This window comes from Lepidochelys olivacea (genome assembly GCF_965140295.1).
Source record: "Lepidochelys olivacea isolate rLepOli2 genome assembly, chromosome: 1".
Classification (NCBI taxonomy): domain Eukaryota; kingdom Metazoa; phylum Chordata; order Testudines; family Cheloniidae; genus Lepidochelys; species Lepidochelys olivacea.
In genome coordinates, this window is record NC_140411.1 from 117,633,625 (window position 1) to 117,659,950 (window position 26,326).

Below are 26,326 nucleotides of genomic sequence, written 5' to 3' on the forward strand. Positions count from 1 at the left end.
TGCCACATCACAAGTCTCCAGCCTGTCGGGAGGTATCTTGTTCTTTGCCAGTGTGCGTGATCAGACTCCTGGTGCCAACTACCTCCAACAACAGGCATTATTAGCCTTAACATGTAACGTATGTGCGCTCAATAGAATAATGCACACAGCTCAATAGGTGTAAGGCATGTGCTTTAATACAAGCCTAAGTATTGATAGAACAGAATTGCTCATTCAGACTAAATAATGTGTTGCATCACTTTCCATAAAGCATTTTATTTGTCTTCATTCAACATCAAAGCCTCAAATAAATCCATGTATCTAATGTATTTTAATTAAGCAGAGGGCGGATAAAGAGTTTTCCTCTCAAAATCCCCAGTTGCACTCTACTGCTCTCATCAATGGGAGTAGAACTAAGAAACCTCCTTCACTGTTAACAGTAATTTTAGCTAATTCATTTTCATTTCCATTTCCATAATGGTGGGATATTGGTTCATTATTGACCAAAATAGCTTTATACGTATAATAAAATAGATCACCAAGACCAACTGTTTGCATGTAGCACTTGAGTTTTCCCTGGAGGTCTCATCAAAGAACTGACCCAGCCTGATCCACTTAGCTTTGAGATCACAGCACACATTTTATAGATTGGCCAGTTGTAGAATCACAGAGCCTGTGAGGGTTTGCTTGGCTCTCCAGCCCCAGAAGCCATGCAAGGGGGAAAAAAACAATTGTCAGGCTGCGGAACATCACAAATAATGTATGACTTTTCTCCTATCCCATGACTTAGAACAGTAGTTTCATGTCACATTGTTTGGTGGGTAAGTGTTGATTATGAAATACTGTAAGTCACTAAGGGTTTGGGTACACTGCAATTAAACACCCACTGCTGGCCCATGCCAGCGGACTTGGGCTCATGGAGCTCAGGGTGCGGGGCTGTTTAATTTTGATGTAGATGTACTGGCTCAGGCTGGAGCCCGAGCTCTGGGATCCTCCCATCTTTCAGGGTTCTAGAACCAGGTCTCCAGACGAAGCCCAGATGTCTAGACTGCAGTTAAACAACCCCCCCAGCTTGAGCTACATAAGCCGGCATGAGCCAGCCGTGGGTTTTTATGTAGACTTACCCTAACTATTCAAGAGAGGAAGGCAAAGATGGGCTTATAACCAGAAAATAATATTTCTAACAAAACATTCGCTTTCCCATATGAAGCTGATTAAACATTTTTCCTAGAGAAGAACAAACAGCTTCCCCCCCCCTCCACATCAGCAAACTCCTTTGACCACACCAAATTAGTCCACTGTAGAGGCAAAGCTACTCCGTACTCATTAGTTAGAAATTGGACTTACACAATGAGTAAAATGGTAATAGTTGTTGGACTCCTGGCTCTTCTGTCTGCTTTCTCAGAGTCTTCAAATGGAGCCAGTATACTTTCCAGGAAAATATAAATTAAAAATCCAAGCAAACCACTGTCCCCAAAGTCATTGCAAAGTCACTTTCAGCCATATTCTACCTACCTGTTAGGTCATGTTCTGGGTGGAAATCAGTTGTCCTAGAATGATGTTGGTCAGCTCCTTGAAGCATCCTCCAAAATGTCTCCATTATCTCCTTTAATGAGGGCAGGCTCATCTGCGAGTGATTGACATTACAGAATTAACTCACTTGTCAGTTTTAGGACAATTAACGTTAAGAGATTAATCTGTTTAAATGAGTTTTTCCCCAATAACTACTCTTTGACATCAAACAAAGAGACATGCTAAGAACAAGGAAAGACTATAGAATGTTTCGGGAAAGACTTTCAAAGACACAAGGGGTAATTATGCAACTAACTGTCATTGAAAGTCATCGGTAGTTGGGCACCTCACTGTAATTTGTCCTTTTGAAACCCTTCCTCTAAAACGCTACATTTTTCGCTTTATTTAAAAAGGTCATTGCTCAGATACCACAGTGTTGTGTGTTTAAAGGAAAGAAACAGATGGATACATAGATAATCTAAGCATTTCTTTAGAACTGTAAATTGTCGTATGCTAGTTATACTGAATTAGATAGTCCCGTAAAACATTCATAAATAGTTCCTCTTGAATAGCTACCGAAAGATACTTTGAAATCACCTGGTAAAGAGGTGGGGCTGGGGTGGGAGGAGGAGGCAGGATCGTGGTGCCTAGGGACAAAGGTTACCCTGTACCTCTTTTCCAAATGGACTAGTCCTATCAATTCATAACGAGTTTTCCTTTCAACATCCCCAGTTGCACCAATGAATGGTGCCCTGATGGACTAGTCTGTCAATCAATCAATACATTTAAGGATCACGTTCAGTATCCCCTACTAGAAGCAAATTATTTAGCACTGTACAACAATTTAGAATACCACTACAACCTTGTAGTTAGCTTCAGTTACATGAAATAACCAAAGGCAGGTTACAGTATGAAACAACACTCTATGTTTATAAAACAGTAACAGCGTGAAATGTTAAATGAATAGTTTTTGGTCCCAATTCAGATCATACTTCACCATGTGCCTAATTTTAAGCATGTGAATAATTCTTTTGAAGTCAGTGGAATAAGTCACATGCTTAAAGTTGACACATGCTTAAGTACCATGTTGGACTGGGATCTGGAGGAGTTATATAAGAAAACACAGGAAATTGCCAGTGGATGGTGGTTTGATTTTTTAAGGATTATATATATATATATGCATGGACTCAAGGACAAAACTCAAAGGACAGTCAGTAAAGAGAAGTTGCTGAGAATAATAACTAGCTGCAGTCTCCATCCTTCTCTTTAGCATAATATAATAATAATAAAAAACTTTGGAGGTCTGTCCTTGACACTGTAGATAAAGTTGCACTGAAAGTTCCCTTATAAACCTTATTTTGACCACTTTCCCTAACTTGCATTTAGCAACTTTAACTATAACTCAGCACTTTTTGGGTTTAGGTAGCACTGTAATGGCACAGTGTTCTATAAAGCACAGAATAGTTTCTAATGTAAAAGCCAAAGCCTTCTCCCATTGAAGATGATGACAAAATTTCTATTGACACCAATAGAAGCAGGATGGGGCCTTAGGAGAACACAATTAACTTGGGCAAAAGCAAACACAAAGCAATAATTAAAGTGTGGGAGAGCATGCAGACGTCACTGGCGAGCAGGCCGATCAAGAAGGGCATCATGAACAAAAGTGCTTTAATTTGAGATTTGTAGGAGAAAAGGGATTTCAATAACTTATAAGTTTTAAAGCAGGATATGAAGGAAAGTGTGTGACAAGGAAGTGGAAGGCTATTTGAAATCTAGGGAAAGCAAGGTTGGAAGGTGAGAGTGGGAAAAGGAGACAAAGGGAGAATTAAAAAGAGAGAGACTATGTAGATCACAGGGAGGAGGAGGAGATGAGAGCAAAAATTTAGTCAGAGGCAAGACTGTGCAGCCTTGAATGTGAGGCTGTGTAGCTTGAATTGCATACAGTAAAATACAGTGAGCCAGTGAAGATACTTAAGTTGGGAGGAGATGGGTTAATAAAGCCCAGAAACAGAACTTTCTAACTCAGCTCTCATTTCTTGTATTAATTTAGCCTAAGTTCATACATCTCACATAATGCACCTATAGTAAATATTTAATGCATGGAGGAAAATGTTTCTCTGACCCACTTGTGCAGAGCCAGATTAACCTTTTTTGGGCCACGGCGCCTGGACCGTGGTCCTATCCCCCCTCCACCTGGCCACCGCTTGCACGGGGTTGGGGGCACTGAGAGGAGTGAATAGCAGATGGGGCCTTGGGAGGGGAAGAGGTCGAGCGGGTACAGTGCCTTGGGGCAGAATGCAGGCGGAGCAGGGGGCGGCGGGGCCCCTTCTGAATATGGGCCTGGTGCCATTGTAAATCCAGTACTGCACTTGTGATCAATATGGCTTAAAACATGAGGACTCATAGCATATCTCTCTGGCTCCTATGAAAGATGTACATGTAAGGTGCATGTGGTCTGCATGTGTATGTACAGTACACTTCTAAATACTGCACTGATCTTTCTGAAAATCTACAATGATCGAAATTAAAAAAATCTTCCAGCAGGACCCTTGGGCCCTTGTGGAGTCCCACTAGGGTGACCAGACATCCCAATAATAGTGACATTGTCTCAATATTAGAGGCTTTATCTTATACATGCAACTATACCCCCCCCACACTGGAAAAAATGTGTCCTGATTTTTCACATTTGCTATCTGGTCACCCTGAATCCCTCTGACCTCAATGGGATTCTGCAAGGGTTCAAGGGGCCACACTAGTGCTTCCTATTGCAGAATCATAGCAAGAACAAAATCAGCCTCTTGCTTTAGGGAGTGGAGAGTTATTTTGCTGACGAGTGTAAACCAAAGCAATGATGGGTTTTGCAAAGAACTTTCGATGCTTTACAATAAATCTGGATGTGCTTAAAAATCCCGTAAGAGTTTTAAAAAAAAACCTGGATGTGTTTTCTCAAGTAACTATTTAAAGCATATTAGAGTTTATTTAATTGCACTGGGATTTTTCAAAGCATATCAGGGCAAAACAGCAGACTATAGGCCCCAATATGCTAATTAATAGCTAGCTAGACCCCTGAAATAAACCTGCAACACTTCATTAATCAGACAGTAATTGAATTGGCACAGTACTTCTGTGCAAACTATATGTAGATTGAAATACCAGTCTTGACAAGGGTGAGGGTAACTTTCTCCACAATAGTATGTTTTTGGACATTGAATTTACATTGTTCAGTGGGCAGTTGGCCTTCATATTTCAGTTTTCTGCACAGAAAATCCCAGATGACTGAGCCCAGTGAAATATTTCACATGCTGCCATGGTCTTTGAGGTAAGTACTTTTCAATGACCACAAGTTCAGCTCAGTGGAAAAGAACAAATCAGAACTGATTCATTTACTTTCTTCATCTAAAGACATCTGCCAATTAATGTTATTATAAAATAACAGTGTTGAACAGATGTTTCATTTGCTAAGTTTATATTTGACTGTTTGAAAGCTAACTACCTGGGGATTTAATTGACAAATACTTACAGCTTTGCTTATGAAAAATGAAACAATAAATTTTCCTGCAGAATTGATGAAGTATAAGTCTGGATATTGATTGCCCATAGTAAGAGCTCAGTGAGGAGCTGATTACCCCTGAAGGAAGAGAACAACAACAAAAAGGTACTTTAAGCTGTTTCCTCTGAAGTGAGCATTCAGTACATACCCATGCTGTTGTGTGAGCTTGGGCGAGTCACCTGGCCTCTGTGTCTCTGTTCTCCTTCCCATGGAGGTCAAAGGGATTGTTCACAATCTTAAAGTTAAGTACGTGTTTAATTGTTTGACTGAACTGGGTCCTGAGTGCCTGCCAGTTTTCAAGCCTCCATCATCTTCTGCTGAGGTGCTAGAGCTGGTCAAAAAAGGTTGCAATTTCTGTTTTGTCTTAGCTGCATTTTATTCACTCCTATGCTTGCAGCCATTTTGATGAAGCTTTCAGAAAAAAAAAAATCCACTGCAAGCAAGCATATCAAATTTCAGCTGTAAAGTAAGAGAGAGAAAATTTTAAGTAACTTAAAATGACCCATGATAATGAAAGCAGTTGGGCATCCTTAATTAATTATAAGCATTGACACTTACACCAGCTAGAATGTCTGTGTACCCACTGTACTTCACAACCCCAAAAAGCTGAATTCCCATGCCAAGATGAAACCAATAAGCGATAGTAAAAAGAAATGAGTAAATCTTAATGTATTGTATATGCCTATGAAGGAACCAATAATGAATTGATTTTGGGTGAGAGGAAACTAGGAAGGCAAACAGCTGTGATACTCACATCATTTATCAGAGGAAGCTACAGCTCTTTGATCTAAAAAACAAAGAAAACTACCTACTGTTTTTTCAACAAACAGTTTAAACCGATTAGGTAGTTTGAACTTCCATGCCTGTTCAGAGAAACACTATCCTTGGAGCTGGCTTGTTAATAAAAACTACTGTAACACGTTGGGGAATATATTCTCTAGCTATCTGATTTCTTCTAATCATTGTCCTCTTTCACTTGAGAATTTCCCATTATTCAGGAACATATGGACTAAACATTTCTTCAGTAATCATGTCTGAACAAAGTAATCATTCCCTCATTAACCAATTATTCCTCAGAATCAAATGAAACAGACATATTTTCTAAGACAATTTTCATTAATAAACCCTACGGAACCATACCTAACATATCTCCCATTCAATTGGCTTAATTCAAAGACCTCAGTGTAGATAACAAAGAGGGATTCTTGTTTTACACTAACGGTAAATGATCTCAGGAACAAGGTTAGAGATGGAATGAATACCAGATTGAAGAAAAAAGAAATGTTAAAAGAGCAGTAATTACTGGTTAAGTTATTTAACCTTTTGTGTGCTGTGAGCCTCTCCAGTACGCTCAAAACTTTTAGTACAAATCTGTTGATTTCAAAGACACTGTAAGAGCAGTGGGAACACAGGCTGACCAAAGGTCTTTGTGTGATAGCTGGAGGGGTAGGGTGGAGGGGGGCAATTGGAGATGCATGTACACAGCTAAACAAAATAAAAAACCAAGAGAATTTTTCTAACCACCAAGGAGGAATACTGACTGCTGCTGTGGTAGCACTGATATGATATTTCAGAAACCACTCACTCAAAGTGTATCCACATGAATCTTGGAAAACTGTATGTTATTTGGATTTTTAAATAGCTGATGACAAATCTGACATCGAGGAGTTAAAAGAAGAGCGTATCTAGCGCATTTGTTTTTAATTACTTGTTGCACACAGTAGTTTGAGACACATGTTCAGATACCATTCAGTTCTATGACAGGGCAGAAACTTCTTTACAACACTAGAAAACAATGTAATTTTATCCCAGCCTCTTTCCTTTGACTACTGAAACAGACAGTACTGAAATACAATGCACTCCCTCTTAAAGACATTGCCATGGACTCTGCATTCTTCCATTCATTTCTCTTTTCTCAGCCAGAAGTACGCATGTACCTATCTGAGAGTTATGTTGTAAGGTTAATTAGTTAAAGAGCCAAATCCTTCAGCCCTTACTTGGGTAGAATTCCCAAGGACTCAAGGTGATGGCCCATAACTTGAGAAGCACTTTGAAAATGTAAAGCTCTACTTAAGTGCTACATATTATCATCAGCATCTATTTCTGATTTACAATCTGTAGTCTTCCTGATGTCCATATAACTTGAATATCTATTTGCAGTGGAAAACAACAAGTATAACTGAATTTTTTACCCATCAGATTCTTCACCATTCTGTCTCCAGTATCTTACAATTCTATATTTTTTATTGCTATCTTCACTGGGAACAAAGAACGTGTTATTTAGTGTTGTAACTTCTGGCCCAACTGGTACCAGACTTCAGATTGCCACTCTCGAGAACAGCTAGGATACATACACCAAAAATATCTTCAAAGTTGTTCATCTAGCCTAACAATCTGTTAGTGGAAGGGTGCTGATTTCAAAATCCTTAACATTAATTTCATTTCTGTGTCTGTAAGTTGGAATGTTTCAGCCTAATCCTTTGTTAGACATTCATGAGCGCCAGTGACAAAATCGCCAATGGCAAAATGGTGATGACAGCTGTCATTCGATTGAGAAAGATGTAAGAACAGTTTTATTCATTGCCCCTTGAGCTCAGGATCTGGACACTTGATACATGACTACGGTTTTGTGCTTGTAATTTTCTGTATATAGGTACCCCGTCACCAGCCAGATGATTCACAGCTGTCATACCTAAAGGATTCCTAGATAAAGTCAATATATACTTTTTTTTTAAAAGCACAAAACATTCATTTCCATATCTGGTTTTATTTTTGAGATAACAACAGTAATAATTTATCCTTATACTTTAGAGGCATTTTCCTCACGTCATTATAGTGTTGTCTAACAGAGTCACCGAAGTTCAGGTTCAGCCATCATTTCTGTGAAAAACAAATAACTGGCCTTCAAAAATCTACTCAGGTATGAAGTTTGGCATACATGGCCTTACCATGAAAACAATTAAAACAAAAACTTTGTTTAACGCAATTGGCTATTAAATCAGGGCAGGGCAAAAAATATGTTTGTGGATTCAGAGAGAGAGATTTTTAACACTCCAAAGTCTTCTCTTATAACACAAAATTAGACAGATGCTTAGTCCATAATCCTTTTAATACCTGAATTTTCAGAAGAGATCAAATGGTGCGAGGTAGGATAGTAATGAAACTCCTAGTGATGCTTATAGGAATTGAGTTGCTAAATCTTTGTATACCAATTTTAAAATTTAAGATTTTTTTAAAAGTAAATCTTGATATATTGGGGATTTATAATCACCTGCTTGGTACATTGGGTAGACAGCAAATAAAATACGTTTTCAATACACCTCCATGACATGTACTAGTTACGGATGCTATAGTATTACATATTTTATAGATAAATTATGCAGCTACTAATTTTTTAATTAATTTTCTACTCACATATTGTACCATAATTGTTCCAGGGTTATTATGACAAACTAAGATCCATAATCTACACATTAAGTATCCTTAATAGTGTACATTGATATGATGGACTTTAATGATTTGGAAAGAAAACATGTCAATGGTCCTGGGGGGTTAAAGACTCTCTATATACTGATTCATATGATAGATTGTTACAGTTCTGAAAGCCTCCTTAGGGTCTGTCTTGACAAAACTCCAACCATACAGACATTACAAGAGAACCCATTGCAACACATCGTGGCAAACACCTACTAATGCCTTCATACTATGGATTCAGGCTCAGATGCCCTATGATGCTTTGTATGACACAATCTTGGAAAGGATTACTAACATACACTGGTAAGCAGGTATGTGCATATGTGCTTTAATACATATGTGCCTGCATGTATGTATGGTGCAATACTGTTCTTTCAATATAAAAAGGCTAGGAAACTATGTAGGCCAGTCTCTTCTCTGATTTAGCATATGTACCCACAATGTCTTTTTATTCAAAAGAAGCTTGCACTAGTTACTCCTGTTATTGCTTTTTCTTTGTGCACTGAATATTCTGTTTTGTATAGTGATTGATTGTACACTTTGTTTCATATACTGTACTCATTATAGATATTTTTCTAACTTCTTTTGTGTCTGGCCGTTTTCTAGCTTATGTTGATGGTGTTCGTTTCTTTTATTTGGAACTAAATGTAACTTGATTCCTCTAATAAGGCCCCAATCCAGCAAAGTACTTAAGGATGAGTTTAAATTTAAGTACGTCAGTAGCCTCTTGACTTAATAGCATTACTATGGTCACCATTAAAAGTCAGCTACCCAATAGGCCAGTATTGACTTTGTTACGGGGACTATTAAGCCTCATTGGGGTCCCCTTTAAGATCATCTTTTCCAAAGAGCAGAGAGTTTCCTTAACACGCCTAATAAATTAAGAACCTTGAGCCCAAGCATGATTGACCTTTACTGCAACTTTTCCTATTTTAAATTGATATGGCATGGAGGGTGTTAAAATTCGATAAAATACAGCTGGAACGAGAATAAAACAAATGGAAAAACTCATAACTAACCATAGGTTACCAACCTAAGAGCGGTTTCAGAGTAACAGCCGTATTAGTCTGTATTCACAAAAAGAAAAGGAGTACTTGTGGCACCTTAGAGACTAACCAATTTATTTGAGCATAAGCTTTCGTGAGCTACAGCTCACTTCATCGGATGCAACCTAAGAGCGTGAACTACATATCAATAACTTAGAGGGCAACATAAAAACAACCCACCAAGCCCCTTTGCTTAGCCTCTAAGTCCTCTCATTCTTTCTGTAGGAAATTCTAAGAACAGCTGTCAAACTAGTCCAAAGACTAATGAGAGCTGAGTCAGGTGTTTGAAAGCAGCAGTTACACTCATTTCAGAGAGTAGGTTTCAGGTGACAGTGTAATAACCTGAGGAGAGGCTGCTGCCTGAAGTTTCTTGTGGATATATACAATATATTGTTGACATTTTTCCAAATAGATTTTGAATGCTTCAGTATCAGAGCAGAGTTCAGCCATATAATCCAGTTTTTGATTATCATATTTAGCAAGGTGTCTTGCCATGTACTATATTTACTAACAGGCTGGTGGCCAAGGTCAAAACAGGACATATCCTTTCCCAGGGCCAGCTCTAGGTTTTTAGCCACTCCAAGCAAAAAATTTGCCACCCCAAGCTCTGAGAGCGCAACTGTCCAAGAGAGGGGAAAAAAAAAAGTGTCCAGAATGCCGCCCCTGGAATTGTGCCACCCCAAGCACGTGCTTGCTTTGCTGGTGCCTAGAGCCGGTCCTCCCCTTTCCATTCTTGATGAAAACAAGTGCTTCATCTCCAGGACTGTACTGAGGAGTCTTCCCTATTCTCTTTGTATTGTTTTGATGAAAAAAACCATCTTATTTGGAGATCATAGAAAATTATGCATGATATGTAGTTATTTGAAGCAAAAGCACTGACAACATAAACATGGAATCCCACAACATTCTATGCCATTCTTTAGGGTAAGAATGTTGCTGGCCCTTAGGAGAAGAGGCAGGATGGGGGAAGGGGATAGAGTGTAAGCAGCCTGAATCCCACCCCCTCTTTGCGCAGTCCACATAACAGCAAATCACAATTGTGGTTCCAGTGCTCAGGTGACTGCTCTTCCCATGCACCCTCTTAAAGTCAGGGTCTCACCTTTATTTTTTGTGGTCTGGAGGAGAATATTTTATTGATTGATATTTTGGATCCTTTATATTGACGTTACAATTACAGTGTCTTGACACATATAGGGACACATCTTTCTTCAAAATTAACAATATTAAGCAATATATTGTATATTGAACATTGTTATATCATTAAATTTCCCCCTCCTTTTTTTCAAAATTATTTAAATATAACCTTAGCATGATAAACCATTCAACCATTCAATGATTTGGGGAGGAAGTTGGATGCTTTCCAGGATGGAAAGAAGAACAGGAGTAGCTTCCTTATTTCTGGTCTGAATCTTTTTAACAGGCCAATCCTCAATAGACATCTCTAAGTCCTGTGCAAGTTCTATCGCCAATATTTGTATTTATTTATTTCAGGATGGTTTTCCTTTTTTTTTTTTTTTTTACACCATTTAGTAGTTCCATACCACACATATGAAAGAGCCTGGCTGTTTTGCATTTTGCATTCCATGCAGATACCTGGGACAATATTATGTATTTTAGTATATAGAGATGGAGAAACATACATCTGGTAAACTAAATAGTACTGAACTTGAATTTTTTTTTAGTATTAGAACCAATATTTATTGTCTTCATTATCTCATTCCTTTCTTTTGCTGTTATCTCATATTTACAGTCTGCACTCTATCACTTAATAAATGTATGTGATTTGTCTTTTTAAAAACACAGTCACAAGATGTGTTTTAGACATAGTCTTGATTGCTCAAATTTCAAGGGTCTAGCCCTTAACTTTTTTTACTAGGAATTACATTAGTTTCAGATGCACACATCACTGTGTTCCTAGTTGTGAACTGTGTGCGTATAATTTTTACCTGGCTCTTGCAATGGTCCTTATGTGAGGGTTCTAGCAAATGGGTTTGGGAATCTTGTTCCTCTCTATTCATCAGTGGTCCACCCTATATGGAATATACTAACTGCTTGCCTATAATAATAATGTAATACCTGGCATTTATCTGTAATTTTCTGTCCTCACTATAACTGTAGACAGAATGATTGTTGGAACAGAGCAAGAACTGGAATTTACCTTTCATGGGAAATTCTGTGATTTCTAAATTTGTTTTGTTCCAAATTGGAATGAAAACAGAATTTTCACAAAATAAAATTTCAAAAACTATTTGGTTGTGGAACAAACGTTTCATTTCAATTTTGACTTTATTTTTATACTATAAAATAAAAAATGAAAAATCATTTAAAAATGAAAAATCAAAAACCTCCATTCTGTAATTGTCAAAGCAGAATGTTCTGACCTTGTCAGAATGGTTGTTTTCAACTCTCCTCTGCCAACATGAAATTTGGTGAAAACTAACACTTTCCTATGGGAAGTTTCAGTTTTGACAAAACAGCATTTTCCAATGGAAAAACATTCCAACAGAAAAATTTTACCAGCTCTAGTGATTGTTTGTTTCTGTGCAGTCTTAGTCTCATTACAAAGGGTGAGAACAGGTTGTTATTTGACTCATTTAATCTGTTTTAAATTCACTATCCTTGAATACTCTCATACATTAGAGTCTGATGCATGGAAACCGAATCTCAATCACTTGGAAGTTCATAGAAAGTGAACACAGAAGAGGCATGAACACAAGAAACCCATTTCTAAACTGAAGTGAATATTCATGACTCCCCCCCCCCTTTTTTTGCAATACCCATTTAACTTTCCAAAATATTCACTGTTTATAAATAAATCAAAAGAAGTTACATCTATATATACATTATATATATAGTATATATACTATATACATTAAGTTTAGTTTTCAGTTAGTGTGGCTAATTTTAGAACTGTGCAAAAATGAATAAAAATATTTTCACAAAACTTGGCTCAGCTTTCCATTTTGTTACAGGCAATGTGGCATCCACAAAATGTTACTTTTCTGTTCACCCTGAAGAAATGAGAAACCACCTTTGGCTCGAAATTTTGTATTCATGAACTTAAGTAGAAGTAATGTACAACTTGTTCACGATTTTTCTTCTGTCTATTGTAGGTGAGCAGAGTCAGAACAGAATATTGTTACGCTGCTGGATGTGGCTATTGCTCATCTCCTCTCTACCCAAGTTCCTCAAAGCTGATTCACTAAGCGTGCTCATACATACAGGGTGAAGTCCTGTCTCCACTGAAATCAATGGGACTTTTTGTCTTTGACTTCCCTTGGGTCAGGATTTCCCCCCAGTGTCAGTAGTCTGACCACTGGTAGGTTGAAAGTATAAGTTGAAGTATTTTTCAAGTTGCAAGTTGAAGTGTTTTGCCTAGAATTGGGCATTTTTTTTTGAAAATAGGTTTATTTGCTGTAAAAGGCAGTTTCAGACCACCCCAAAACTACTTGTGAATTTATGTTGCACTAGCTAAATAGTTTTGACTGAATCAAAAAACTGAAATGTTGAAATGAAATGTTTAGTTTCAACCCGACTCTAAATTTTTCCTTCTAATTTCTAAATTCACAAAGTGAATTCACAAAGTGCCAGGGTGGAAAGGAAGATCTGTCTTATAAAAGTTAGCCCAGGGATTAGGGTGCTCTCCTGCAATGTGGGAGACCCAGCTTCAAATCCCTCCTCCACATCAGGCAGAGGGAGGAATTGAACTGGGTCTCCAACATTCCAGAAGCATACCTAAATCACTAGCTACAGATTAGAAGGGAGTTCTGATTTCAGTAAGCTGAAAATTTGAGGAAAAAAGTTTTTGGTTTGACCCAAAACAAAACTTAATTTCGATTTTTCAGAATTGCCAGCCAACCAAAATATCCATTATTCACCCAGTTCTAGTTTTGCCCATGCCGTTTCCCTAATGAAATTTGAACAAAAGACTATCAACATACTAGCATTTTGATCAGCTTGGCATGAAAGAAGAGGACCATGGGATGTAAATGATAGGATTTGGGCCAGGCAAGAAAGAGAAAATTCTGCTTCACTTATCAGCAAACAGCACCAGCACCTCTGAAAGCAGAACAAGCAGACAAACGAGCGTAGTCCCAATTGCACACAGAGTACAGTGGCAGCAGATATGTTAGACTGTTTCTCTAGCAGGATCCCAAACTGTACCCAAATCATTACTTATTCCTATGACATGTAGATGGCACACAGGAGTCATGATGATGATCCATAAAAACTATAAAAAAATGGTAAATGTGCACAGGAACAGCATCACATAGACAGAATTTCTGACCTACTTCCCCATGATCATCCTTTCTCACTATGTAGCCAATGCGTAGCCAAACATTACTGAGTCATACTCTCTGTTGAAAAAAACACTGCACAATACAAACGAGAAGGGAAGTAAATTTCACACTCCATGCAAGCACATGTGTTAATGCCGTCCAGAATTTCTTTTGCTTGCTTGTGAATCCTAACCTGAAATAGTTGTTTTTTCTCATTAAAATATTCTTACCCTGTTTCTACAACTATAAACACCACTCTGAGATACAGCGAAAGTCATGCAAATCCAGTATTGAATATCCCCAAGTTACCTGTAAGAGCACTCAGTAAACCAGTCCAATAATATAAACACTACCGGTAAATGCATGCAATAACCGTCACCAACATGGTCCAACCACATATAAATATAGTGATAGGGACAATCACAATATTTGAACATGTGGATGCTTATTCAAACTACTCCAAATAAACCTGGAAGTTGAGGAATGTTAGGATAAATCCTGTTCAGACACATAGGACTAGGAGGACCTAAGGCCATGTCAATTAACATGGCAATGGAACCACACATCGTCAGTTGATCTTGACTTGGGTCTAAAGAATTTCTGATTTCTTGGTCATTTGTTCTGGCATGACCCTGATTACCTTCAGTACTTGGCTATTTCTGGGATCTGTCCTCCATTCTCTTTGGAGAGACGGTGCTCTGAAGTTTTATTTGTTTCACATGTACAAATGTGTAGCATGTACACCTCTCCAGAATTACTCACCCTGGGCAAGCTGGGGTGGAGGAACATGGATCTGTAGCCACTATGTTTGCACTGTTTCATATTTAATAAATATCATGGGCAGAAAGCATGCTATCACAAAACTTATCCATTAGTGATGTTAAAAAACTGCCTCACATGGCATCATATGGAGGTGCTCCTATCTGCATACCTCTGATAATGAAAATAGAAAATATTTTATATACTGAGAAACAGATATGACCTGAAATATCCATGATACACAGATTTTGAAACAGAGTTCCAAATATGATGTTATTTGTGCATTTCAGTGTTTGTTATTCATATTCATTCACATTCCTAGCAGGCATATGGGCAGAGTCTATACAGAAGCCAGCAGAGAGGAAGAAGCAACTAAAATAAACAGATGGGTGGACAGGGAGGAAATAATATTAAGTAGTTAAACCCATAATATACTCTCTAGAAAGAAAAATAAAAGGGCTAAGAGAAAAAAAAAAGTCAAGCAATAGCCCTCCCTGCCTTTCTCCCAACACACACAGAGAAAGTGATAAGGCCACTGAGGGAAAATTATATGGTGTCCATAAACAAATACAAAGATCATAAACATTAATGTGGGAGGAAGAAACATATATACAGGGGTCAGACTCCACTCTTTGTTACACTGATATAAGTGGAGAGTAACTCCATTGATTCTTTCATAGAGTTCTTCCAGATTTATACTGATGCAATTGAGAGCAGAAGCTGGCCCCCCAAAAGGATTTGATTTTAACCAAAACATTATGATGAAATGAAAATTCAGTGGAGGGCAAAGAGTGATGGATATAAACTTCAGCTCGTCAAATAATGAAAGACAGATTCATGAATAAGTGACTCAAATTTGATTTGTCGTTATTGGTGCAATCATGCTATTTATTATTCTCCTAATCTCAGTTGAAAGTTTCAGGCATCCAGTCAGGGAGCAGAAATAATGCTAGAACTGGGTGACATTTTTCAGATGAAACTTTTTTGTTGTTTAAAAATGCAGATTCTGGTTAATCAAAACATTTTTTCAAATTTGTGTTGAATTTGGCCAATTGTGATGGTTCAAAAAAAAAACACAACAAAATTCCAAAATTTACAAACATCAAATATTTCAATTTGATAGTTTCAAATTTTAAAAAGGTAAAGCCCCCTCAACATTAAACATTTTGTTTGGGGTCAAACAAAACATCTAGTTTGAGCCAAAATGAAATGTTTGCAACTTTCCAGTTTGGAAAACAAACAAACAAAAACAACCACCATCCTTGCATAAACCCCACCCCTCTACCTTCCTAAGAGCAGCAAAAGTCAAAAACCCTTTTTTAAAAATGTAAGATATTTTTGGGCCCCTGTAACTCACATACATTTGGTCTTCTAATATTTGAATGTGGAGTGAGAAGAGACCATAAACCTAAATGTCAGCAACGACTGGGAATGCTGATGTTTTAACAGACTGTTACCTTGAAATATGCAAAGCCCACCTTTCTAGAATGACTGGGGAGAACCTTGTAGAGATCTTGTCCCCTTTAGCCCTTCGCTTATCTCCTTCCATGGGAAAGGGTGATTTATCCCTTTGATATTATTCCTCCTGTTAATCCAGTGGTTATCTGTATTGGAGACATTGGGAATACAGTGGTCTTTTTGAAAAATAAAATAAATGGAAAGGGAGATTAATAAATTAAATGTCAGAACCCTACAAATGACTGGACCTTATCCCTAATACGTAGCATACCATTGTCCCCTTTTTTACTTTTGATTTTAAATATTTACAGTCAACTCTTTCCATCCGTTTGGCAAATACACTGATTGTTTTTTCTATTCAGAAGAAGCTTAATACCAACAGAAGAGGCCTTATCTGTTCTAAAGGCGGTGGAGTGCCCTGGTGATTCAAATCCTTAACATTGTTCAGCATTACATTTATATTTTGAATATATGTATCCGACACCATAGCAAATTGCCAATATTATTTTTTGGAACAGGCGCAAACACGCTCACTGAAATCATGGGTATTTTTAGAAATAACCATCTTGCCTTTCACAATATATAGAGTTGGTTATTGTTCATTTTATACATTTTACCGTGTGTACGAAACTCCCTGATTTTCAGTTTCCTTTGAGGAGTGGCTATTATATGTTCATGCGACTAATACCCTCCAATTCTGAATTAAATGCTTTCTTATTCTACCCCTGGGTAACACAAGAGTAGATTTGCATAAACCTGTCCTTTTGGAGTCATTTGTTCTTCACCTAAAGATGAGTAAAGAAATTGGAAACAGGGATTTTGTTGGGTGTAGTTTTACTGTGATATATGAAAAGTTGTACCTATATTTATAAACAAATAAGACATTATACATTATGGGGAATATCCCCCCTTTGATGTCCAAGCATTACTGCCATTTGTAAGAATTACATGTGCATATCAGTCAGAGAATACAGCACTTCATTTCAGTTCAGAAAACATGGGGATAGGTCTTTATTTGCTTAATTATAATTTGGCCTAAAAAGAATTGGTATTGTCTTACAGATGGTCACCTATGCTGGAAGCTCATGAAAGAATCCTAAATTGTGGAATGATTACTCTAAATTTAGGGAAGCATCAACTCCCTAATGCTAAAGGTGGAGCCATGCTGATAAACATATTAGTATTTCTTAATTCAAACACCTGTTCTGCCTGAAAGATACATAAAAAAGCTCTTATTTACTGCTTGCATCTCCATTTCAGATTTAATCTCACTATAAATTCATCTCATGTTAATTTATGTGCAAACAAAGACACACACATTTTAAATATCTGAAATGCTGGAAATAAACTTATTTTTAATTTTGTGCTTGTTTTCCATTTGTCAACCAGCAAATGAAAGGACTGAATAAATCATGCGCTAATTGCCAGCGGTGCTAAATTTAGGGTGAGATCTGGAATCCTTTTGATCAAAACCGCTGAATATGAAATCGTCCTCAGCTCTCTAGGCAACTTTATCCGCCTTTCTATTCTCCATCTGTCAGTCACCTGGGAATTTGTGAACTATTCCATATGTCAGGCTTGTCAATCACAATGGAATGTGGGAACTATCTGCCTACTGCATAGGAATTCTTGTTAAAAATTAATCTGCTTTAAGCTGGAAGGTCTATATTTTGAATACCATATTGTTTAGGGTTTCTAAACATTTTTACCTGTATAAGGCTAATGAGAAATTGTAAAGGACATGGTTATTCACATATCTTTATAGGCTATTTTATATATACAATTTATATATTAGTCTGGTTTTGAAGTTTACATTGGTTTCTGTCATCCACTTTCAGTTGCTCAGAGTTTTCTCAATCAATTCCTTAGGGGCTGAAATTTTAGATTCTTTATCTTAGCCCAAAGATGACTTTTTTTAGGTATGAGTAAGATTGGTTTAGCCATTTTTGAATAGGTGATCATGAAAAAAATCAATTTACCCCATGTGTTCTGACTGAACTTTTCTTCACAATTGGAGCCAGAAACTTAAAACTTGCCTTGTTTTGTAGTGTGCATTAAACAAAGCACAACAAGTATGAAGAAAATTGTTTCAGGAGTTTAAAAATTTAGGTAAGTTTCAAGTTGACATTTTTTATAAAACTTTGTATTAGAATTTTCTGTTAGTTGCCTCTCTGCCTTCATAAAGGATACTTCAGTTTAGGACAGTTTTCATTACATTTGGACAGGACATATTCATTTGGTCTTCCTCAGTTAATGATGTATTTGTTACAGATACTTCTTCCTTTAAGGAATCTTCTGTCTTGGTTATGTACATATAAGTTTAAGTCAAATCAACAAAGGATACACTGCAACTTATTAGCAATATTCCATATAAAAATAAGGGAGATGAAAAGTACAATCTAGTGCCAAACATCCAAAAATCCAAAAGCTTAAATTTCGACTCAGACATTTTTCCTGATGTTTTGTACACATTTTCTTGTTAAATTAAACCTTAGCGAGTTATTCTTTTATTTACTTTAGATCACTAAATATACAGGATCCATATATACAATACAATGGTGAGACAGAGGTGAACTCTTGGGTGAAATCTGGCCCTGTTGAAATCAATGGGAACACTCACACTGACTACAATAGGGCTGGGATTTAATTTCTTAAATTTTGGAATGTCCTGATTTATGAATGTTTGATTTCTCAGCCATATATGTTGTTTATTAAGTATAAAAAAAATGAAATACACATGAAACATTAAGGACCCAATCCTTCAATCACTTGTGAGTAACTTTATTTATAGTTGCCAGTGGAACTACACATGAGTTGTTTCTTCTGTGCCTAAGCATTTGCACTGTTGAAAAGAGAAAGCAAAGGCAGGATATTATAAAGTAAAATCAAAGTATCTCCAACAATGTTAACTCAGCCACACTGCAAACAGGCAGTATTTTCTGTTCATGCTTTTTTCAACAATTCTTCCCTTAGCTCCTCCCTTGCTGCTAGCTGGTGTGAGAGTGGGAAGGGTGGGGGGACAAGAGAAATGTCTTCAATCTTTTACAGGGTGTAGCATAGATTTCCTCTTGTACTCACACAGTTCCACCAGCTGACGCACTCAAAGCTCCACCCATTCCCTACCCAACCCTGACCTCTTGCAAACAATGAGTAGCAGCATACCCACCAAGTCTGCCTGTCTCTGCACCTTGTGCTCTGATTCAGGCAAGCCATACAGGGCCATGGTGATGAGTGACAAGTAACAATCTTGACCAAAGCATCCAAATGAACTTTGATGTAGGAAACTTAATCTTATTTCTGGCTTTCTTTGCACTGAAAACATGGCATTACTGAACATAACATTATTGCATTTAATTTGTATATTTAAAGAAAAAAATCAAGTATTTTATATTTAATGTGTGTGTTTTGCACACACACACAAACACACTTATACATGCTTGTATGTCATTTAGAAACTTGGAATCACTGTGTTATCAAAAGAAAAATGCTCCCTAACCTAAAATATATGTTAATATGCTTAGATACACTTAGCAAAATTGCATCTGAGTTTATCCTATATTAGACATCAAAACCTCATTAATGTAGATACACATATTACCAAATTCACGGTCCATTTTGGTCAAATTCACCATCATAGGATTTTAAAGATCGTAAATTTCATGATTTCAGCTATTTAAATCTGAAATTTCACAGTGTTGTAGCTGTAGGGATCCTGACCCAAAAAGGAATTGTGTGCGGGACACGAGGTTATTGTAGGGAGGGTTGTGGTACTGCTACCCTTACTTCCGCACTGCTGCTAGTGGCGGCGTTGCCTTCAGAGCTGGGCAGCTGGAGAGCAGCGGCTGCTGGCTGAGAGCCCAGCACTGAAGGCAGAGCCACCTCCAGCAGCAGCACAGAAATAAGGATGGCATGGTATAGTGTTGCCACCCCTTTTTCTGCGCTGCTGCCTACAGAGCTGGGCCCTCAGTCAGCAGCTGCCACTCTCTGGGCAGCAGTGCAGAAGTAAGGCAAGTGCAGAAGTAAGGGTGGCATGGTAGGATATGATATTGCCACCCTTACTTCTGCCCTGCTGCTGGTGGGGCGCTGACTTCTGAGCTGGGTGCCTGGCCAGCCGCCCAGCTCTGAAGGCCGCTCAGAAGTAAGGGTGGCCCCCCCAAAAGAACCTTGTGACCCCCCTGCAACTTCCTTTTGGGTCAGGACCCCCAGTTTGACAAATGCTGGTTTCCTCTGTGAAATCTGTATAGCAGAGGGAAAATGCACACAAAATATTTCATGGTCCGTGACGTGTTTTTCATGGCTGTGGATTTGGTAGGGCCCTACATAGTATCTAAGGAAAACAGTAGATGTTTAACAAAGGTATGTTTCAATGCATTCTATTCATACTTGCATACTTCCACACAGCAAAAATTAGTAATATTAAAACTGAAATAAAGGGTAGCACAGTTTATTCCTTTCTTTATGCTGTTTCTCTCTATATAATCTGCTAAACCATACAAAATAAGAGCTACCAAGCTTCATGTTCAGTTTTTTCCTGCAACATTATCAAAGTTTCTCAATTACATTTGTTATTTTTTTTTGTGGTATACGAGTCTCTGTCAAGACCTATGTACACTCCATTTTTTTCTTTATCTGTTATTTTTGTCCAACTTTTCCCCTACTTTTGAAGCTTCAGATATTTGCTGACATACCTCCATTTCATTATTAAGGTTGCATCTTTACATGTAACTACTTAAATATAAAAACTCCCCAGAGATTTCCTGGAAATACTTGGCTGCTTTGGATAATACCCTACATCTGTCTATCAGCCCAAGGCCTTCCGATCATTTCAGATTCTGAGAAAAGGCATGGTGTTAAAATAAAACAGTATACAGTAAATAAGTATAATGTATGTGCACACAATACACACATTGGGCCAGATCACAGGCACCCAGCACAGGAGAACAGGGCCCACAAAAGTGGACTGGCAGGAACAAGTCTGGTACCAAAACACAATGTATGACATCCTCCTTCCATACTGAAACTGACCAATTATTTCTCGTCCTTATTTTCTCTCTCTTAATCAGATTATAACCCACAAAAGTGTTCATCCTCTAAATTTATGACTACTTAATTTCCATCATAACCTTTTATTAAGGAGTTTATTAAAAGGCTTTTTGGAAGTCCAGTTATATTTTGCTGACTGGTTCTCCTTTGTCCATTACCATAGTGATTACCTCTAAGAATGCTGATAGGTTGAAAAGGTAGTTTCCCTTTTCAGAAGTCCAAGATGCTCTGTGCCTATCAAATCATACCGATCTAAGCATTTTATACCTTATTCTGACCCACTTAACTTATTCTCTGCTGCCTTCATGTTAACTAGTGCTTGACATGGCACAGAGTGCCCTAACCTGGTGTTTCCCTAGTTACTACATTACCAGCAGCGGTAGAGCCCTTTATGCCCAACTGCTGTTGGATAGGTATGGAAAAGCAGCCTGACACACCACTGGAGGAAAATGGGCCTCTTGAAATTAGGTCAGTGGTTCATTGAACCAGGATGCTCTGTCTGGTTGATTAGTTGATGTAGGTTTCTGGCCTACTTTGTCCCTGCTGGCTGGTCTAGGCAGGCAGAGTTAGGAACACTGGTCAGCACTCAGAGGTGCAGCTGACTGCTGTGAGCATTGTTGAAAATAGCAAACACAGAGACTGGCGTCTCAATAGCCATGAGCTGATAAATAGCACGGATATTCACCATACCTAGCAAGTCTATTATGCAATTCACACATTCCGCATCCAGAATGTTACTCTGACTTTATGCAATTTTTCAGTGGAATTTAAGAATTTTCAAAAATTTCCATCTCATAAATTTATAATAGGTTACTAATATTTCAGCTCCTGGAATGTCATTCTGAGTTAACTGGATGGTTTTGGTTTGCATTGTTCTTTAATGAACACTTTACAATAAAGCAGATTTTTAAAAATAAACAACTGAAATTAACAAAAGATGCTTTTGCTCTACCATTTTCTGTTCTAGAAAGAGAATACCAAGTTGTCACAGCATATTCCATGAAAACTGGAATCCAACTATATATTTCTTCTCTCCTGTTGTATTGTACCTGTTGTAGTAATGCCTTTTGTACTTCACACTCAGGTTATCACATAGTGTTTTCTAAATGCATGCATTATTCTAGGTACCATAGTGGTAAAGCAGTAAATATGTGGGCAAATTAGACAGCTTAATGCTGAAAATATAATTGTTCACTCAGGACTAGATTCACAAAAGGAGCTAAGCACCTACCTGCCACTTTAGGCACCTAAATTCTAGAATCAGTTCCCACTGGGGTTCACAAAATCCTCACACAGCTGCCCCTGAACCATGTAGGTGACTAAGAATCACTCAGTGCTTAAATTTTTGCAACAAAAATTCCCTACATGCTTATGGCCATTATCTTTGAAAACTCATGGCGATCGTGGGAAGGCCCGGACGACTGAAAAAAGGCTAATGTAGTGCCCATCTTTAAAAAAGGGAAAAAGGAGGATCCTGGGAACTACAGGCCAGTCAGCCTCACCTCAGTCCCCGGAAAAATCATGGAGCAGGTCCTCAAGGAATCAATCCTGAAGCACTTACATGAGAGGAAAGTGATCAGGAACAGTCAGCATGGATTCACCAAGGGAAGGTCATGCCTGACTAATCTAATGACCTTCTATGATGAGATTACTGGTTCTGTGGATGAAGGGAAAGCAGTGGATGTATTGTTTCTTGACTTTAGCAAAGCTTTTGACACGGTCTCCCACAGTATTCTTGTCAGCAAGTTAAAGAAGTATGGCCTGGATGAATGCACTGTAAGGTGGGTAGAAAGTTGGCTAGATTGTCGGGCTCAATGGGTAGTGATCAATGGCTCCATGTCTAGATGGCAGCCGGTATCAAGTGGAGTGCCCCAAGGGTCGGTCCTGGGGCCGCTTTTGTTCAATATCTTCGTAAATGATCTGGAGGATGGTGTGGATTGCACTCTCAGCAAATTTGAGGATGATACTAAACTAGGAGGAGTGGTGGATATGGTGGCAGGTAGGGTTAGGATACAGAGGGACCTAGACAAATTGGAGGATCGGGCCAAAAGAAACCTGATGAAGTTCAATAAGGATAAGTGCAGGGTCCTGCACTTAGGACGGAAGAATCCAATGCACCGCTACAGATTAGGGACCGAATGGCTAGGCAGCAGTTCTGCGGAAAAGGACCTAGGGGTGACAGTGGACGAGAAGCTGGATATGAGTCAACAGTGTGCCCTTGTTGCCAAGAAGGTCAATGGCATTTTGGGATGTATAAGTAGAGGAATAGCGAGCAGATCAAGGGACGTGATCGTTCCCCTCTATTCGACATTGGTGAGGCCTCATCTGGAGTACTGTGTCCAGTTTTGGTCCTCACACTACAAGAAGGATGTGGATAAATTGGAGAGAGTCCAGCGAAGGGCAACAAAAATGATTAGGGGTCTGGAACACATGACTTATGAGGAGAGGCTGAGGAAACTGGGATTGTTTAGTCTGCAGAAGAGAAGAGTGAGGGGGGGATTTGATAGCTGCTCTCAACTACCTGAGAGGTGGTTCCAAAGAGGATGGTTCTAGACTATTCTCAGTGGTAGAAGAGGACAGGACAAGGAGTAATGGTCTCAAGTTGCAGTGGGGGAGGTTTAGGTTGGATATTAGGAAAAACTTTTTCATTACGAGGGTGGTGAAACACTGGAATGCATTACCTAGGGAGGTGGTAGAATCTCCTTCCTTAGTAGTTTTTAAGGTCAGGCTTGACAAAGTCCTGGCTGGGATGATTTAATTGGGGATTGGTCCTGCTTGGAGCAGGGGGTTGGACTAGATGACCTCCTGAGGTCCCTTCCAACCCTGATATTCTATGATTCTATGTTTCTGCCTCTACGCATGCACACTGCAACCCCATGCCAGGTGTCCCGATGCCTACCCTCAGTGTGCTAAACAAAGCAGGAGAAGATAGACCTTCCTCCATCTAACTTACCTGTAGGGCTCAATCTGATACGTGAGCCCAGACTTCATTTACTGGATCGGGCCCCTATAGGTGAGCTTACACAAAGCATTGAGGTGGGAGGGGGGGCAGGGAGGACAAGTGGCGGGGGGACAGGGAGGACCAGCTCCCTCATAATTGTTAGCCCAGAAATGAGGGTACTCACCTTAGATGTGGAAGACCCCAGTTCAAGTCTGATTGAGGGGAAAGAGGAATTTGAACAGGCATCTGCCATTACTGAGGTGGGTGCCCTAACCATTGGGATAGGGGATATTCTGATGTGGGGCTCCCTCAGTCTCTGCTAATAAAGCTGTTCCACTGAGGATAATAAATACAAGAAGTCTTTAGAGCAGTGGGCCTGGATGGTGTCTCCCACAGCTCCTAGGTGAGTACTAGAGGTATGCTGAAGACTAAATTTTAGGCCCGATTCAGACCTCAACTGGACCCAAGCCCACACAACCCAACCTGAGCCCAAGCGGGTCAAGTCATTTTCTGACCTGATCCTTCCCCCAAACCTGAGTCAGCACTGTCACCACCTCTTGCCTGTGGGGTCGGCCCAGTGGTAGCCATGCTGTGCTGGCAGCTTCTGTATGTGCCAGCCGCTGCGAGCCCTGCTCCGGCCATCTGCCACTGCCTGATGCACTGTGTGCGCACTGTGGAGCGATAGGTGCTGCGATTCCTCAGCACGCTTGCTCCACAGCGCACACAGTATGGCAAGGTGGTAGTGGCTGGCAGAAGTGGGGCGTGCAGCTGCCACCAAAATGACTCCCTGGACAGGATGAAGAGAGCCGACCCGAACCAAGCCCGAGAAGATGCGATGGTTTTCCCGCCTGACCTGGCCCTGACACCGGTAGTCAGGTCCGATTGGCTTTGGGTCGGGTTGCAGGGCATTAGCTCTAACAATCAGCTATAGAGTCGTTCTCATTCTCTTTCTCTCTAGCCCAAGCCAGAATATCCCATAGCCCTGTTGGCTGTAGCACTCACCCGAGAGGTGGCAGATCCCTGTTCAAATCCCTGCTCACCCTCAAATGCAGGGGGGGCTCGGAGAAGGGTCTCTCACATCCCAGGTGAGTACCCAACCACTGGTCTAAAAGTTACGAGGAAGCTTCTCTCCCCTTCCCCTTCCCCCCCCCCACTTCTTGCTAAAACAATGGAGGTGCCTAATACCCAGAGAGGGTTTGCAGCTGAGAATCCCAAGTAGAGGGAGGCATCTCCCTGCAGCCCCAGACCTAGGTACCTATCTCCAAGAGAGGGGTAGAGCTTAGCAACGCCGGCTAGCTTAGGTGAGGAGCCTCCCAGTGAGCTGGCTTTTGTAAATGCCATTGTGAAGTACCTCACTCTCCCCATTCATGGTATAGGGAACTTAGATGCCAAACTCAGGCTTTGCGAATCCCAAGGCACTAAGTTCCTTTGTGAATCTTTCCCTCTGAATGTATGTCTACACTGCCCTCCCTACAGCAGCGTGTAGCGTACATACACTATAACTCTCCCCTCCTCCCGGCAAAAGGGTATAAATAGCAGTGTAGAGAGTAAGGAACTGCTTAGGTGAATAACGACATGCCTGAATCCTGTGGGCATGTACCTGACTACGTACCACACGGTTCTCTTCTGGCCAAGTGGTGCCTCCCCCATCTACATTACTATTTTTTTGCAGCGTAGAGTCTTGCTGTTTCCTTGCTGCTGGAGCCTTTTACTGACACAGGTGAACGGTCCAGCAGCAGGGAAAAGAGTCTGGCAGTGGGGAAGCAGCTGGGAAAGGCTCCGGCAGCTCCCAGCTGCTGGAGCTTTTCCCCACTGCGGAGGCCTGCTGGAGCCTTTCCCTGTCCCAGGGAAAGGATCCTGCAGCAGCGAGCTGCCTGAGGCTTTCCTTGCTCTGGCAGCTTCCCCCTGCGTCCGGAGTCTTTCCCCACTGCATCCACTCTGCCAGAGCCTTTCACTGATGTGTGTAGCTGCACGCCACAGCGTGGACACCAGCCTGGTTTTCCCTGTGACATGTAGCTACACATACCTTACACACCAGTGCAAATGGTGTGCAGTATAGACTTAGCTGAGTCTTGGACATAAAAATCTGTTTATACTGAGAAGATATTTCCCACTGAGAAACAGGAGCTACTCCTTACTCCTTTAAAATATTATTATGGACTCTAAAACGTCTTTAAGATAGCTAGCTAGAGAGAGATTTAAGGGGCATCTATATGTTTTAAACAGAAGACTGCCCCTCTAACAACACCGTCCCACAGAACGACACTGTGGTGTAGCCAGTGCG

At 39.6% G+C, this 26,326-nt stretch overlaps 1 long non-coding RNA gene across 3 annotated transcripts in view; it reads right to left on the reverse strand.

The window, feature by feature from the left end:
* Positions 1-26,326, reverse strand: part of LOC311514932 — a 198,704-nt gene that overhangs the window by 77,189 nt on the left and 95,189 nt on the right. For all 3 annotated transcript variants that reach the window (XR_014709983.1, XR_014709984.1, XR_014709985.1), the window contains 2 exons: positions 5,190-5,500; positions 1,495-1,606 (listed from right to left, as the gene is read on the reverse strand). This is a non-coding gene — a long non-coding RNA (uncharacterized lncRNA). The remainder of the gene's footprint in view (positions 1-1,494; positions 1,607-5,189; positions 5,501-26,326) is intronic.